Below are 13,095 nucleotides of genomic sequence, written 5' to 3'. Positions count from 1 at the left end.
CTACATGTTATTCTGATAGGCGATGTTTTCAAACAGGTAATTTTGTTTTCAATAAAAGAAATAAATTAGATAATTTCTGAGCTCAAATCTGCAGTCTTTTATAAGATATTAATGTTATTATGTAATTCTGGGGAGTTTGGAGTGAAAATGTGTTTTAGTTATATTATTATTAATTATTAAAAAAGGTGACATAGTTGCTAGATTTTGAATAACTCGCTTTTTTGACAATCTTGATTTGGCCTCTTTTCATTTGTTTATTACTGTTTGTTCGTGTTGCAAGCTGTGCACCATCTTACGTTAGTGTTAACACTTTTAGTATTGTAAACACAAGTATTGTTAGCATTGTAAACATAAGTAATAAGTAATCAAATACATTGTTTGCAAGAATCTCAAAACACAATGATGTCAAATGGCTTTAAAATACAACTGAAACAGTAATCCGGAAATTTAGGCAGTCCCGAACTTGCAGCGTTCCCTAGTGTAGAAAACACCATCCATAGGGATTTGAACCTTTGTCCTCGTTGAGAGGATAACACTCAAATTTTGTTATAGCGGATTAAAGGCACAGGCTTTTAGTAATCGAAGCTGTTGAGCCTGAATTTGTTATTCTTGATTTAGCCGTAGCAGAACGCAAAAAAGAATCACAGCTATATTTAGAGTTTAAGTTACCTCCTATTTTGCTGCTGTTTTCCAACAGCGAAAAAAGATTCAAAAAATCATCTTTAAGTACTCTAAAAAATCTTCTCAACACAATGAAAAATATGCAGAATTTATTTGAAAATTTATGAACAGTACTTAAAAATATGCACTCAATTTCTCTCTAAGCAAAACAAAAATCACCAGACAATATATACAAGGCGTCCAAAACTTTCCGAGTTCCAGCACTTGAGCTGGAAGCATTGAAGAGACAATTGAGTGTCTGGCATAAAAGCTCAGCAAAGATATTGAAATTATTAAAAAGCACGCCACAAATGTAGCAATCGCATCTTCAAATAAAGCCTCCCTTCTGGCTGTTTTCAAGGAAAATTCATCCTCTTCCTCAGACTTCTTTGGAAAAAAGTTCATTAAATCCTTTAGACTATCAACGTACGTTTTTTGCCGTTCAGATTCAATTTTTTTGAACGATTCACCGATCAGATGTGATGAGTTGTCTGACTTCAGAATCATTAAAAGCTGTTCATTTTCACTTTCAGAGCTCTCTCCGACAGCTGGTACAGTTGCATCAATACTATTTGCCATCCGTGATGTAGATCGAGTGACTCTAGTGGATTGTGAGCGAGACATTTTATTAGACCTTGATTTCTGTAAAATAAAATTTATTAAGTCAAATTATAGAGTAAAACAGTTCAATTATTGAATTGTTTATTTCCTATAAAGAAGTCTTATTTAGTTTCAAAAATCAATCTCAATGTTCGGCAATCATTTTGCGTTATTGCTAGTATTTGCAATTAAGCCGTAAAAGAAATAAGGTGAATTTATGACTTTAGTAATTTATAGTGTGCTTCTAAAACTAAGTTTAGGAAAGATTTTTAGAATGTCATAATTTCAGACAACAAAGCAAACATTAAGTCACAACTTCTCTCTGTATATAAAAGCAAAAGTCTGCATGGATGTTCGCTAATAACTGAAGAACTGGAGCTAAACAAGCATGGTTTTGAAGTCGCATCTTTTTAAAATAAATAGTTTTATGTAAAATTTACTGAACATTTATAGGATGCATTCGGTAGGACGGAATAAGAGGTTTGTACTAATTTTTTTGTGCTTTATTAATGATACGTGCTTTTGTAAATACTTTTAAGCTTTGCGTATGTTCCAGTCTAGTTTCTAAAATAGAGTTTTAAGACTATTTTTTTGAAGGCTCTTTATTTTTTGACAGATTGAGTTTACGATCATTGATGTTAAACTCCATAGCCTTGTAGTTTTGAATTCCACCCAGAAGACAAACGCCTGGATCGAGCATTGGGACAAACTCGTGGCTGACTTTTTGATGGAACTAACCTTCATTTGCTTAGCAAGGAGGAAAACTGTATGCACCCGAAACAGCTTAGAACTGTTTTTACTGCAGTTCGCTAGTTTTTATAGGCTGGTTTGCAAAGAATCGAAACTTTAGAGTCATTTAGTTCAGGCGCCATATCGAAATGCAAAATTTCATTGTTTAAAACCACTTCTAGATCTGTTATTGTTAGATTAATACATTGAATAGCTTCACTAACGGACATAGCGTTCTTTGTCACAGATTGCTAATATTTTTTCTATAATTTTGCGTTATTTTCTTCCCCTCTAAGTTGTGCTGTTTGCATGCAATATTTAAAAATTTGTTTTTCATTGTTTCAACGTTGTGTTATTATGGAAACAGTTACAAAAAATAGAAACATTGTTACAAGAATGGTTTAAGCTAAAAATGGAAGCAGACAAATTTCGACAAAAAAGGAACTTTAAAGCTTGCTAAATTAATAGTTAAAATGCTGAAGGAAAAAATTTACTAGAAACAAGTACGAAAGCTCAAATAAATTGTCGTAAAATTTTTTTTTACCCTCGTAGGTAATTTTAAACATTAATCTGTCCAATATTCATCTCTTTTGTCCAAACGATATTTTAATTTAAAAGACAAAATTTTTGAACTTTAAAACTAAAACTTATTTCCAAATAACTAGACATATTTATTAAGAAAAATTTTTAATGCTCCAATTGCATATTACTATCCTGCAAATGAAAAATCATAACTTTAAATACTCAAATTTTTAACGGAGAGAGGTAGGCACCAGCAACGGCTAGATGCATTAAACTTAAATTTTTATTCAAAGACATTCCCATGTAAAAAATAATTTTTAATAGTAATTAAACAATGATTGTAAACAGAGATTGTGATAAAGGCGGCACTTTTATCACTATTGTACTTATGGCGCAATCTTACGTGTGCATTTTTCATTTGGACAATCCTTATGAAAGTTTAAATAGTTACAGCATGATATTAGATGCTGTATGTAACAAATTTTACTTTTTTCAGTGCAAGTTTATACTAAGGCTTGCTTATTATAAGAGATTGGAAAATATTCAAAATCTTTGAATGATAGCAACCAGATTATGCGAAATAAAATTGCGCAATTTTACTAAGAGAATTGGAAACAAAATTTTCATTGTAGAAGTTACTCGCAACAAAATGAACTAGATTTTATATTTTCCTATAATATTCAGTTTCATGGTTTTCTGTTGAATAAGTGATCAGAGTTGCAAACTGCTCCAGTTTCTACAAAATATTGTAGCACGCACTAGATAACTACCAACTAAAATTTGCAGATTTTGTCAATTTTATGAAACGCTCAATACGAAGCAGCTTTAAAAGATTTGCGTTTTATATAATAAGCTTCAGAATTATTTAAAAGTAGTGGATAAAAAACCGTATAAATTTAATTTAAACCAAGAATCATTTATTAAAATACAAACTTTGAAACCGCTAAACATTTATCAGTAAAGTTGGGTAAATGCTTATAATATTTATATAAAAGTGGCTACCGCAAGTTGACTTCCCTTTTTAACCAGGAGAAAAAGGTTAGAGAGCAAATCAGTGAGTCCAAGAAGACTTGGAAAATGCGGTTAACTTTAGTAAATAAAATTTTAATACGAGTAGTTTTGAAAAATCTTCAAACAAACGGTAATGAGTAATTTTACGGTAACGAGTATTTTTAAGATCAATATGTAAATTTTTTATTATTTAAATTTAGTCAATCTATATATGGAAAATAAATTGTAATCAAGAATAGCGTTTCAGATAAGAGTTAATACAAATTTTGTACTGAGTCAAAAAGCATATTTTAATTTTCATAAAATTTTATAATATTTGGTGAAAATTCTGTTTCATATAGAACACACGCTATCTAGCCTAAACTTTAACTCATTGATGCTCTGTATAATGGAGCATAAGGTAATAAAGTTCCTTAAAAGAAAGTTAAGAGTATTATTAGTAAACTCCAGTTATAACATTTTTTAGAACTTTATAATGCATTTCTTTTTATGCTTTATCGTCGTTTTATAAATCCTTTGCTTAGGCATAATTGCACTATTTATATTTTAGGAAAATTCTATACATTTTTTAAGTACTCATATAAAATTTACATTTTTTAAGTACTCATATAAAATTCTAAGTTTTCGTTTATTAGTTGTTAGGTAAAATTATATTTGACATATTTAAAACTAGTGGTAGCTTCGTAAAGGTACACAAGTAGAGACATTTACATAAAGAGAAAGGGTTCACAAAAGCTCTTGCTTAAAATACAAAATATTTTTTGAATTATTCCTTACCAATGTTGCGAAGACTAGTTTCGAGATTAAATAAAATTATAGCTTTGTCACTGTTTTTTGAAAGTTTCAAAATCTACAATCTGATTCCTGCCAAATCTAAGGTTTTAATCAGTGCTACCTCAGCAACCTTCATTTATGAAGCCATGAGCCCAAGTCTTATAGAACATTTTCTCAATGTTATAAAATACAGATTTGCTAGTTTCTCAATACAATAGTAAGAGTTACACAGAATCTAGAGTAGACAATGCTGCACCAAACTCAGGCAAAATACTTATGTTTTCGATATAACTCATGCTTGTCTAAAGTTAAATCTCCTGAGTAAATTGGAAATAATTTCCACTTTTCTTAAAAAACTATACTTAGTAAAGTTTTAGCTAGAGTTATGCAATTTTTTTATAGATTAAAAATCATAAAGTTTTAAAATAGCTTCACGCAGAACAAATATTTCAGATTCCTTTATTTTTTAAGGACCATAAATACAAGGCTTAAAATATTTAAAACGGAAAAAATAAATTTATCGTATTTTATTTTTAACTATAAATACCCTATCTACATAGAAATCAAATTTTTCATTTAAAATCAAACTCTGGGTTCAGAAAGAATTCGCGGGTAAAATATGAAAACAAATTAGTTTTAAAAAGAAGAACTTTTCAATTAAAAACTATAACTAACCCTAATTTGCGTTACAATAAAAAGGAAAAAGTTACTTTCGTCCGCTAGCCAGACAAAAATGACCAATGCTCTAACTAAATGTTATTGGATAAATACATTGAAGTAACTGAATAAAAATACTGAAAATTTGAGAAGGTATTTTCAATTCAAATTATACAAGTTGGAGGTTGGAAAAAAAGGAGGAAAAATCTGAAAAATTTAAAATTTTAAAACCCTGGATCATCGTAACCACATGTTCTTTACATATTCAGTTCTTTTATGCATTCAGGTTTTTAATATATTCAGTTTTACAACTAAAGCTTTCAAATATCGAACATAATTTAAACGTTAAGAAATCCAAACCTTCATAAAGGTTTAATTCAACAGGTTTGACCAAGAGCAAAATAATTAAGAGAAAGAGAAAGGGCGATAAAGAAGATACTTTTAAAAAATTCAGAATCAAAATTTTAATCTAGTACTTAGACTGCAAGATAGAAATAAAGTTATTCGAAACATCTATGCTAGATAAATTCTTAAGACAATAAGTAAAACTTTTCTAACATTTATATCAAGGTTTATCTACTATTGCGCTTACAAATTTAAACAGTACTGCATCTATATGATTGTTAAGATATTAATTTTAGTTACAGATATTAGTTAATAATTTTGTTTAAAAAACTAACACGCAATATCATAGAGAGATTACCCTCTTGAAAGAAACACTTACTTTAACAAAGAATCCGGCAATGATTAAAATCACACAAATTTTAGTCACACAAACGTCAAAATTTGATTTTTTATATGAAAAATTTTGTGAACAAACCTCAAGCTGACTATTTCTGCAACGCATAACGAAATTTTCCTGCAGATGTCACAGCGGCCTCCCTGGCTGAGCGGTATCGCCCGCCAAACTCTCTGTTAAGCGTGGAGGTGGCGGGTTCGAATCCCGCCATAACCCTAGATGTATTCCTTGTGATGTCCTGCTCTATATTGTGATATCTGTCCTTCTACTTGACAAAAGCTTATAAGCCTTAATTGAGCACATAAGTCTGCAAATGTATTTTGTACCAATAAACCAACACAGATGCCACAAAGACCAAGGGTCCTTCAGACCAAGCGTTCTGAAACGTAGAAGTGGGCTCTATTCCCTGGATATATCTTTTATATTTGCTGTGATATAATATACCATAATTAGTGCTATCTGCTCTTCAACATAATTTAACAAAGCTATCTGAGCACACATAGTTTGCAGATTTTTAATATAAATATTTAAAGAAATAATAATGAACTCGATAGAGCCATGGTAGCAGAGTGACTGAGGTCACGAATCGCCACGGAAAGGGTCGCAGGTTCCTGTTGCAAAATCACTGTTGATCGATGTTACTGTGGAATTACCATATAAGAACTAAGTTGAAGTAAAACCATAATTTGGTCATTTGTAGGTATGTCTGTGCCAAATACTCCGATGTAGCGGATTTGACTGCCATTTATACTATTGACTTACAGCTTATTAAAAAAAGATCTTTAACTAAATTAACAAATTTGAAATTAATCTTGCTAAAATTAATTGAAAGGATGAAAAAATAAAACTTCTTTTCCGTTAGATTATTGAAGGCTCTTAAGTTTTTCAATGACATTAGGTACGAAAGTGTGACATTTTTAGCCAAAGTCTGGGATGTTAATATTTTGGCTACACCAGCTTAGTTGGTGTGGTCTTATTGTTTACGTTACTCAAATGTAAAAGTCTAAAACTTTATTTGCGAAGCGGCCCTTTTTTTTTTTTTTTTGTATCATTGCTGAGAAATTTGTCGGTTTGTACCTCTAACAGTATATCAGCTAATGGTAAACTTGGAGTGGTATGTTTTCCTTGTAAGACTTACGGATTTAGTCCAACTTCGACACTTCCCACTTCGTTTCTGTAAAGGCCAAAGGTTCTTTAGTTACTTTCGACGCAAACATGCTACATTCTGAGTCATAATCATGGACCTTAATCTCTCATTTACACCAGCCTGGTTGGTGAGACTTAGCTGTTGACGTGGCACTAATGTAAATATCTGATGTTTTATGAATCACAGACGCCTTGTGTTTCCAAATTGCTAAGAAAGTCGCTGGTTTGTACATCGAAAAGTACACCAGCTAACGGCGAACTCAGAGTGACATGTTTTCACAGCAACACTTACAGATTTAGCACTACTTTAAGTGCTTGATGCTTGTAAGCGCTAAAGGTTTTATAGTGACTTTTAATACAAATTTACCACATTTTGAGTCAATGTTGGAGAACTTAAACTCTCAGTTACGCCAACTTGGTTGGTGAGATTTTGTTGCTGATGTTGCACTAATATAAAACTCTACAATTTTATTTATAAAAGGGGCACTTGTCTTTAGCTAAGAAAGTAGATGGTTTATATCCTTAATAGCACACTAGCTAATGGGGAAATCTAAATAACAAGATATTCCAGCAAGACTAAAGGATTTGGTCTTACTTTGGTTAAGTATTTGCAAACGCTGAAGTTCTTTTGCAACTTTGGAATACAAACGTGTGATCATTTTTATTTTATTTTAAATTCTGATATTTTAGTCTCTGAGACATCCTGCTCCTAAAAATTAAGGATCTGATAGGTAGGTAGATACTTTATTGACGTCACACTAAAGCTGCGAGTACTGATACTGCACACCCTTGGTATCAACGCAGGCTGAAGTGGTCACCCACCCACATACTGACTGCAGCAAGTGATTAAAGATCCAAAATTTATTGAAAAAGTTTTCTGAATTAACACCCTAATGTGTTGTGATAAAAAAATTTGTTTGGTTTGAGTACCGATGTTATTGAAGAACTGAGTTTGCAACAAATAGCAAACAAGATCGTTAATCGTGACAGTAGAATACAAGATAAATATTTTGTGCCCCAAAAGTTACAGACAGACAAATACTTTAAGTTTGCAGACTTTAAAAGATTTGAATTGCAGAACTAAAGCATTAAATAAGTTCGAGTCTCAAAAATACCAAAGCATTTATCATGGAAATAGATTTGTTGTAAAATCCCTTTGATGAGAAATATGACAATAGGTAATTACTTTATTAACGTAGCACTAGAGCCGCACAATGGGCTATTGGCGACCGTCTGAGAAACAATTTTCCTGAGGATGATCCGAAGTCATATAATCTAGAAGTTATGTAGGGGAGAGTGGGGTCAATTGAAACATTTTCTACTTAACTATTTTTAACTAACAAAAAATCTAATATATTATTAGTATTAATTGACAGGCGAGTAAAATAAACTATCCTCTACTAGAAAAAAAATACCTTATTTTAAATGTTATTATATTAGTTATTAACAATTTTTGACAGTCGTGCACTTTGTTACAATTGTTCCCACTTACGGGGTCAATTGTAACAGTTAAGAAATTCAACTAAAACATAGTTAATTATACACATTATCATAGTTGTGATATATTTTTTTATTGATCAAAATAGTCGTGATATTTTAGGAGTAAAAATAATAATGAGCAGAGACCTAAAGGGTTAAACTCTTAACTTTAAGGGGATAAAAATTTTAATTTATGCTGTGAAAGGTGACTAATAAAATAATGCACATGAAACATAATATAAATGATATAGGAAACTATTGGTAGTTCTTAAAGAGTTAAGTAATGTTTTGCAAACATAAGATTATTTATTTTCAGCTGTTACAATAGTTCCCAAGACGCCATTTCAGCTTCATTTGTTAAAAACAATGTTAGTTAATTAACAAAACTAATTTTTTTTATTGAAATGTTAATTAAGGTGTCCACTTGCATATTCGGTTAATAATTTTTATTTGTTTAAACAAATTACTTTGTTACAATATAATATTCCAATACCAAAAAAAGTACTTACGTAGCGTGAAAATATCTTTTGCGATGTAACTCTTTCAAAAGTACATAAAAATGGTCGCAGCTGGGGTGTACATGTAGATTTGTACACCCCAGCTTATACACCTTGTGCGCCACCTAGGAACCAAATCTAGAACCCGACACTCGAAATCTTTGCTCTGTTACAATCGTACCCTGTTACAATTGACCCCCCTCTCCCCCACTGTATTGAACCAAATTGGCTCAATGGTTAAGGCTTTGAGCTGTCGTTGTGAATGACTGGGGTTCGATTTTTAGAAGCGCTTAAACCCAACACAGCTTCAGATAGATGGGTATCAGCTTATTTGGAAAGTAAATGCATCATTGTGAGCAATGCTGACCACATTGCCAACCATACCATTCGACACAAAACTCTGTTTGTGTCGAAATCCATGCTAAATTAGAAAGCAGATAATAACAGAAAGCAAATTACACCACTCAATTGAGTGCACAAAAATGCATGCGCAAAAATAAGATTGCTCTGGGAAATCCTGAAACATGTGAGTATTGTGTGTCATGTTTAAGGTCCATGCTCCACTCTTACAGTCGTGGTCAAGGGACGTAATATTTTAGCCTATAGTAGTGCCAAGACTAATGGTCCTGTTCTGGATATGTCTTATTTTCAAGTTATCTCAAATCACGTAACACGTGAGAAATTCCACCAACAGCAGAAGTATAACTTTATGAATATAATTTATAAATATCTTGAAAACATATATAAATACACAATGTGTCCAGAAGTATCCAGACACCCACCTAAATTATCATAGCGTGTTTTTTATTTTTTTTCTGGGTTCCTTAGTTCCGATGGTTGGAAACATGAACTCTGAGATGCATGCTGACATTTTGGATTATGCAGTTCTTCAAACTGTAAGACAATATTTTGGGGATGGGCCTATTTCTCTTCCAGCCGGAATGCTGCTCCATTCAAGATTTTACGCATGGGTATTCAAAAACTGGACTAGTCTTCTCAGAACTCGTCTCGCAGTGGACTGATCGTTAAGACACGGTTCCCAGCAGATCACCGAAGTCAAGCATCACTGGCTGCGGTCAGTGTGCGGGTGGGTGACTACTTGGATCAGTCTGCGTAGGGACCGAGGGTGTGCGGTATTGCTCCTCGTTAAACTGTGCTACCGTAAAGTGCTCGACTTCGCGCGCAGGTCGTCGGGCTACCGAAGCGGGGGTGTCATCCCCTTTGCAGACTATCAAAATTGTGATGGCATGTCTTCGGATCATCCTTCGGGATATTTCCCAGACCGTCGCCAATAGCCCATTGTGCAGCTCTAGTGTGACGTAAATTAACAACAACATCTTCTCAGAACTATCTAAATCCTATGAAATACCTTTGTGAAGAACTAGCACGCAGTTTGCGTAGCCGACAAAATCTACCCTATCCTCTCTATCAGAGCTCATTTCAGATATCATGGACGACTGGAGTAGTGGTGGTTGTAGTTCATTTACGTTGCACTAGAGCTGTACAATGGGCTATTGGCGACGGTCTGGGAAACATCCCTGAGGATAGTCCGAAGACATGCCATCACAATTTCGATGCTCTGCAGAGGAATGGCATCCCCGCTTCGGTAGCCCGACGACCTGAACGCGAAATCGTGCACTTTACGGCAGAACAGTTTAACGAGGATCCATACCGCACACCCTCGGTCCCTATGCAGACTAATCCAAATGGTCACCCACCCGCACACTGATCGCAGACAGTGTTGCTTAATTTCGGTGATCTACTGGGAACCACGTCTTAACGATCAGTCCACTGCGGGACCATGGGCGACTCGGGGTCAATTCCTATGGCCACCTATTAAAAACTGGTGGAAACTGAGAGTCCACAGGCTGTCATAAATCCAAAAAAGGGACCGATGTGATTATGTGCCACAAGACTTTTTGAGTCTGCAAAAGTGTGTCCAGATACTTTTCGCTGAATAGTAGACTATTAAAATTGTAATTATTTTTTAAAAAGTTTTATTTAAGAAAATTGAGATGATTATTTATAAATTTGTTTCTGTTTTAGGAGCCATTTCCAAAGGAGGAAGAAAAAAAATGAAAGAGAAAAATAAAGAAAATGTTTTTAGTAAGTATTTGGTAAACGAAAGAAGACATAATAAAGACCAATCTTATATTATGTGAAATTAGCACTATATTCACTCAATTAAGCTGTTGTATAATTTACCATTTTATATTGGTTTGCAAAATTTCTCACATTTGTTTCTTAAGCATTGAAAATTCTTTCCTTTTGTTTTCCTTTCATGCAAGTGGTGTTCTCTCACGTATTTGAGGAAATTCGTACGTAAATCTCTGTTAATTTTATATTTATTTTAGAACTCTTCTTTTCAAAAATGTAAAAACCTTGACTTTATCTAAAATGCATATGTATTACATATATTATACAGATATTGCATTACTCATATTAAGCATTGAATATTTGCAGTACATAATTGTATTACACTAAATATGCATTACACATATTGTACTACACATATTATGTATTGCATATACATGAGCACTACATTAATGTGATATTCATTACATATACGCCTATATTAATGAATTTAAGTGACGATTGCTATCTTAGGGATAATGGGTAACTAAAGCGTTTATATTTTATTTTGTGCTCTTAAATATATATCAATACAGTTGAAGATCAATTTTGTCAAAATTGGTTTACAATGGATTTGTTACGAATATGTATTAATGTATATTGCCTTTAAAGTAACGCAAGTCAGAAGTATTGCTTGCTAGAGAAATTTTGTCAGATTTTTACAAAGAACAGACCTAAGTTAACAGCCTAAATAATGTCCAAGCACTACTATTTTTTATCAAAAGTTAATTAAAAATAATTAATAAATAGAATTAAAAAATAATTCATAAACATAATTAAAAAATAATTAATTGAAAGTAATTCATGAAATTAATTAATAAAATAATTAGTAAAATAATTAATAAAGGAAATTAATAAAAAAAATTAATGAAAACTAGTTATTTTCTTTCGTTCCCTCAACGCAATTAAAATTTGAAAAAAATCACGATTTTTTATAAAGTTTTAAAGCTGGCAAAGACTTTTGAAACAAACACGCTTTAGTTTATTATGTTTGTTTAATTATTTGAATAACTTAAGTAAATTAAATTCTGATCAATAAATAAATTTTTTTACGTTCGAGCAGCATTTTAGAAAAAAAAAAAGAAAAAAAAACATAAGTATACCAGTTTTTCATAATTTTGACCGTGTATCTCTTCTCTCATTATTAAGAATACTAGATCAGAAGAACCCAAATCTCACCACCTGAAGATGATTGAACAACTTGCTCCACATACACTCTACCCAACCAAGCAATCAATTTTTTTCGAGAGATATCTACGTCATATAGGAAATTTTTGATATTTCTCGAATGCGTGAAGTGTCAGAAAAGTGTGTGATTTAACCTCATCCTTACTTCAGAATTAAGGAAGGGACAATTAACGCAATTTCACACCAATTACTGATTTCAAAGAAATCCAGTCTTACGAAATTTCTAACAGTCTTTCTCTTTGGAACAGATTGTCTTGCTTTTATGATGTCTCTTGCATACAGCTTAAGGACTCGGATGATAAAAGTTAACAGTCTGGAACGGTGCAAAGGATGGAAGCTCGTGATTTTATAACAGATTGGATTCAAAATGTATAGCGGATATCGTTAACAGGAATTGTTGAGAAAGGACTAAAATGTCCTACCACCGAAGATAAACTAAGTTTCGGATTACTTTGAAATCATTAATTGGAATTCTTGTGTGGTATATCACCCCCCAATGCTGCGAGAGTTAGTGAAAAGGGTAGTAAATTACTGATCAATTCTAGCACCATGCATAAATACCAAATTTTTCCTGTCCCTATCACGCTGTAGAAAGGTTAGTCAAACTTGTAACAGAAGCTGGAATAAAATATGTGAACATGAAACTAGAGATAGAGATACAACTAGCGCACAACACTTAAGTCTAGATCACTTTAAACTCTTTTTCCCCATAGAAATCAGCTTTTAAATATGTAGAAGAGGAATCTTAATAATGCAGTAAGCCAAAGAATCTGAACTGAACTGTATAAAACATATGGGCACCTGAGGCCGCTTGCGGTCCTTTTCCCATTCATCTTTAGCTTGAAGCTCTTTCTGGTGTTTCGATGATGTGGTGGAATGCAAATGAAGTAAAAGAGTATTCATGTGGATAGATAATAATTGAGTTGTTTCCGACTGTGTAGTTATATGAAGTAAGGTGAC

General features: G+C 32.6%; 1 long non-coding RNA gene across 1 annotated transcript; it reads right to left on the bottom strand.

Moving 5' to 3' along the window:
- Positions 1 to 753: 753 nt before the first annotated feature.
- On the bottom strand, positions 754 to 5,830 carry LOC107450675 (uncharacterized). The gene is made up of 2 exons (XR_011637385.2): positions 5,678 to 5,830; positions 754 to 1,302 (listed from the first exon to the last, which is right to left on the bottom strand). It is a non-coding gene; the product is annotated as an uncharacterized LOC107450675 (long non-coding RNA).
- Between the last annotated feature and the right edge of the window lie 7,265 nt (positions 5,831 to 13,095).

Source organism: Parasteatoda tepidariorum, chromosome 10 (assembly GCF_982258835.1).
Source record: "Parasteatoda tepidariorum strain Cologne lab strain chromosome 10, Ptep-v5.0, whole genome shotgun sequence".
NCBI lineage: Eukaryota > Metazoa > Arthropoda > Arachnida > Araneae > Theridiidae > Parasteatoda > Parasteatoda tepidariorum.
This window is presented reverse-complemented; position numbering and strand designations above follow the sequence as displayed.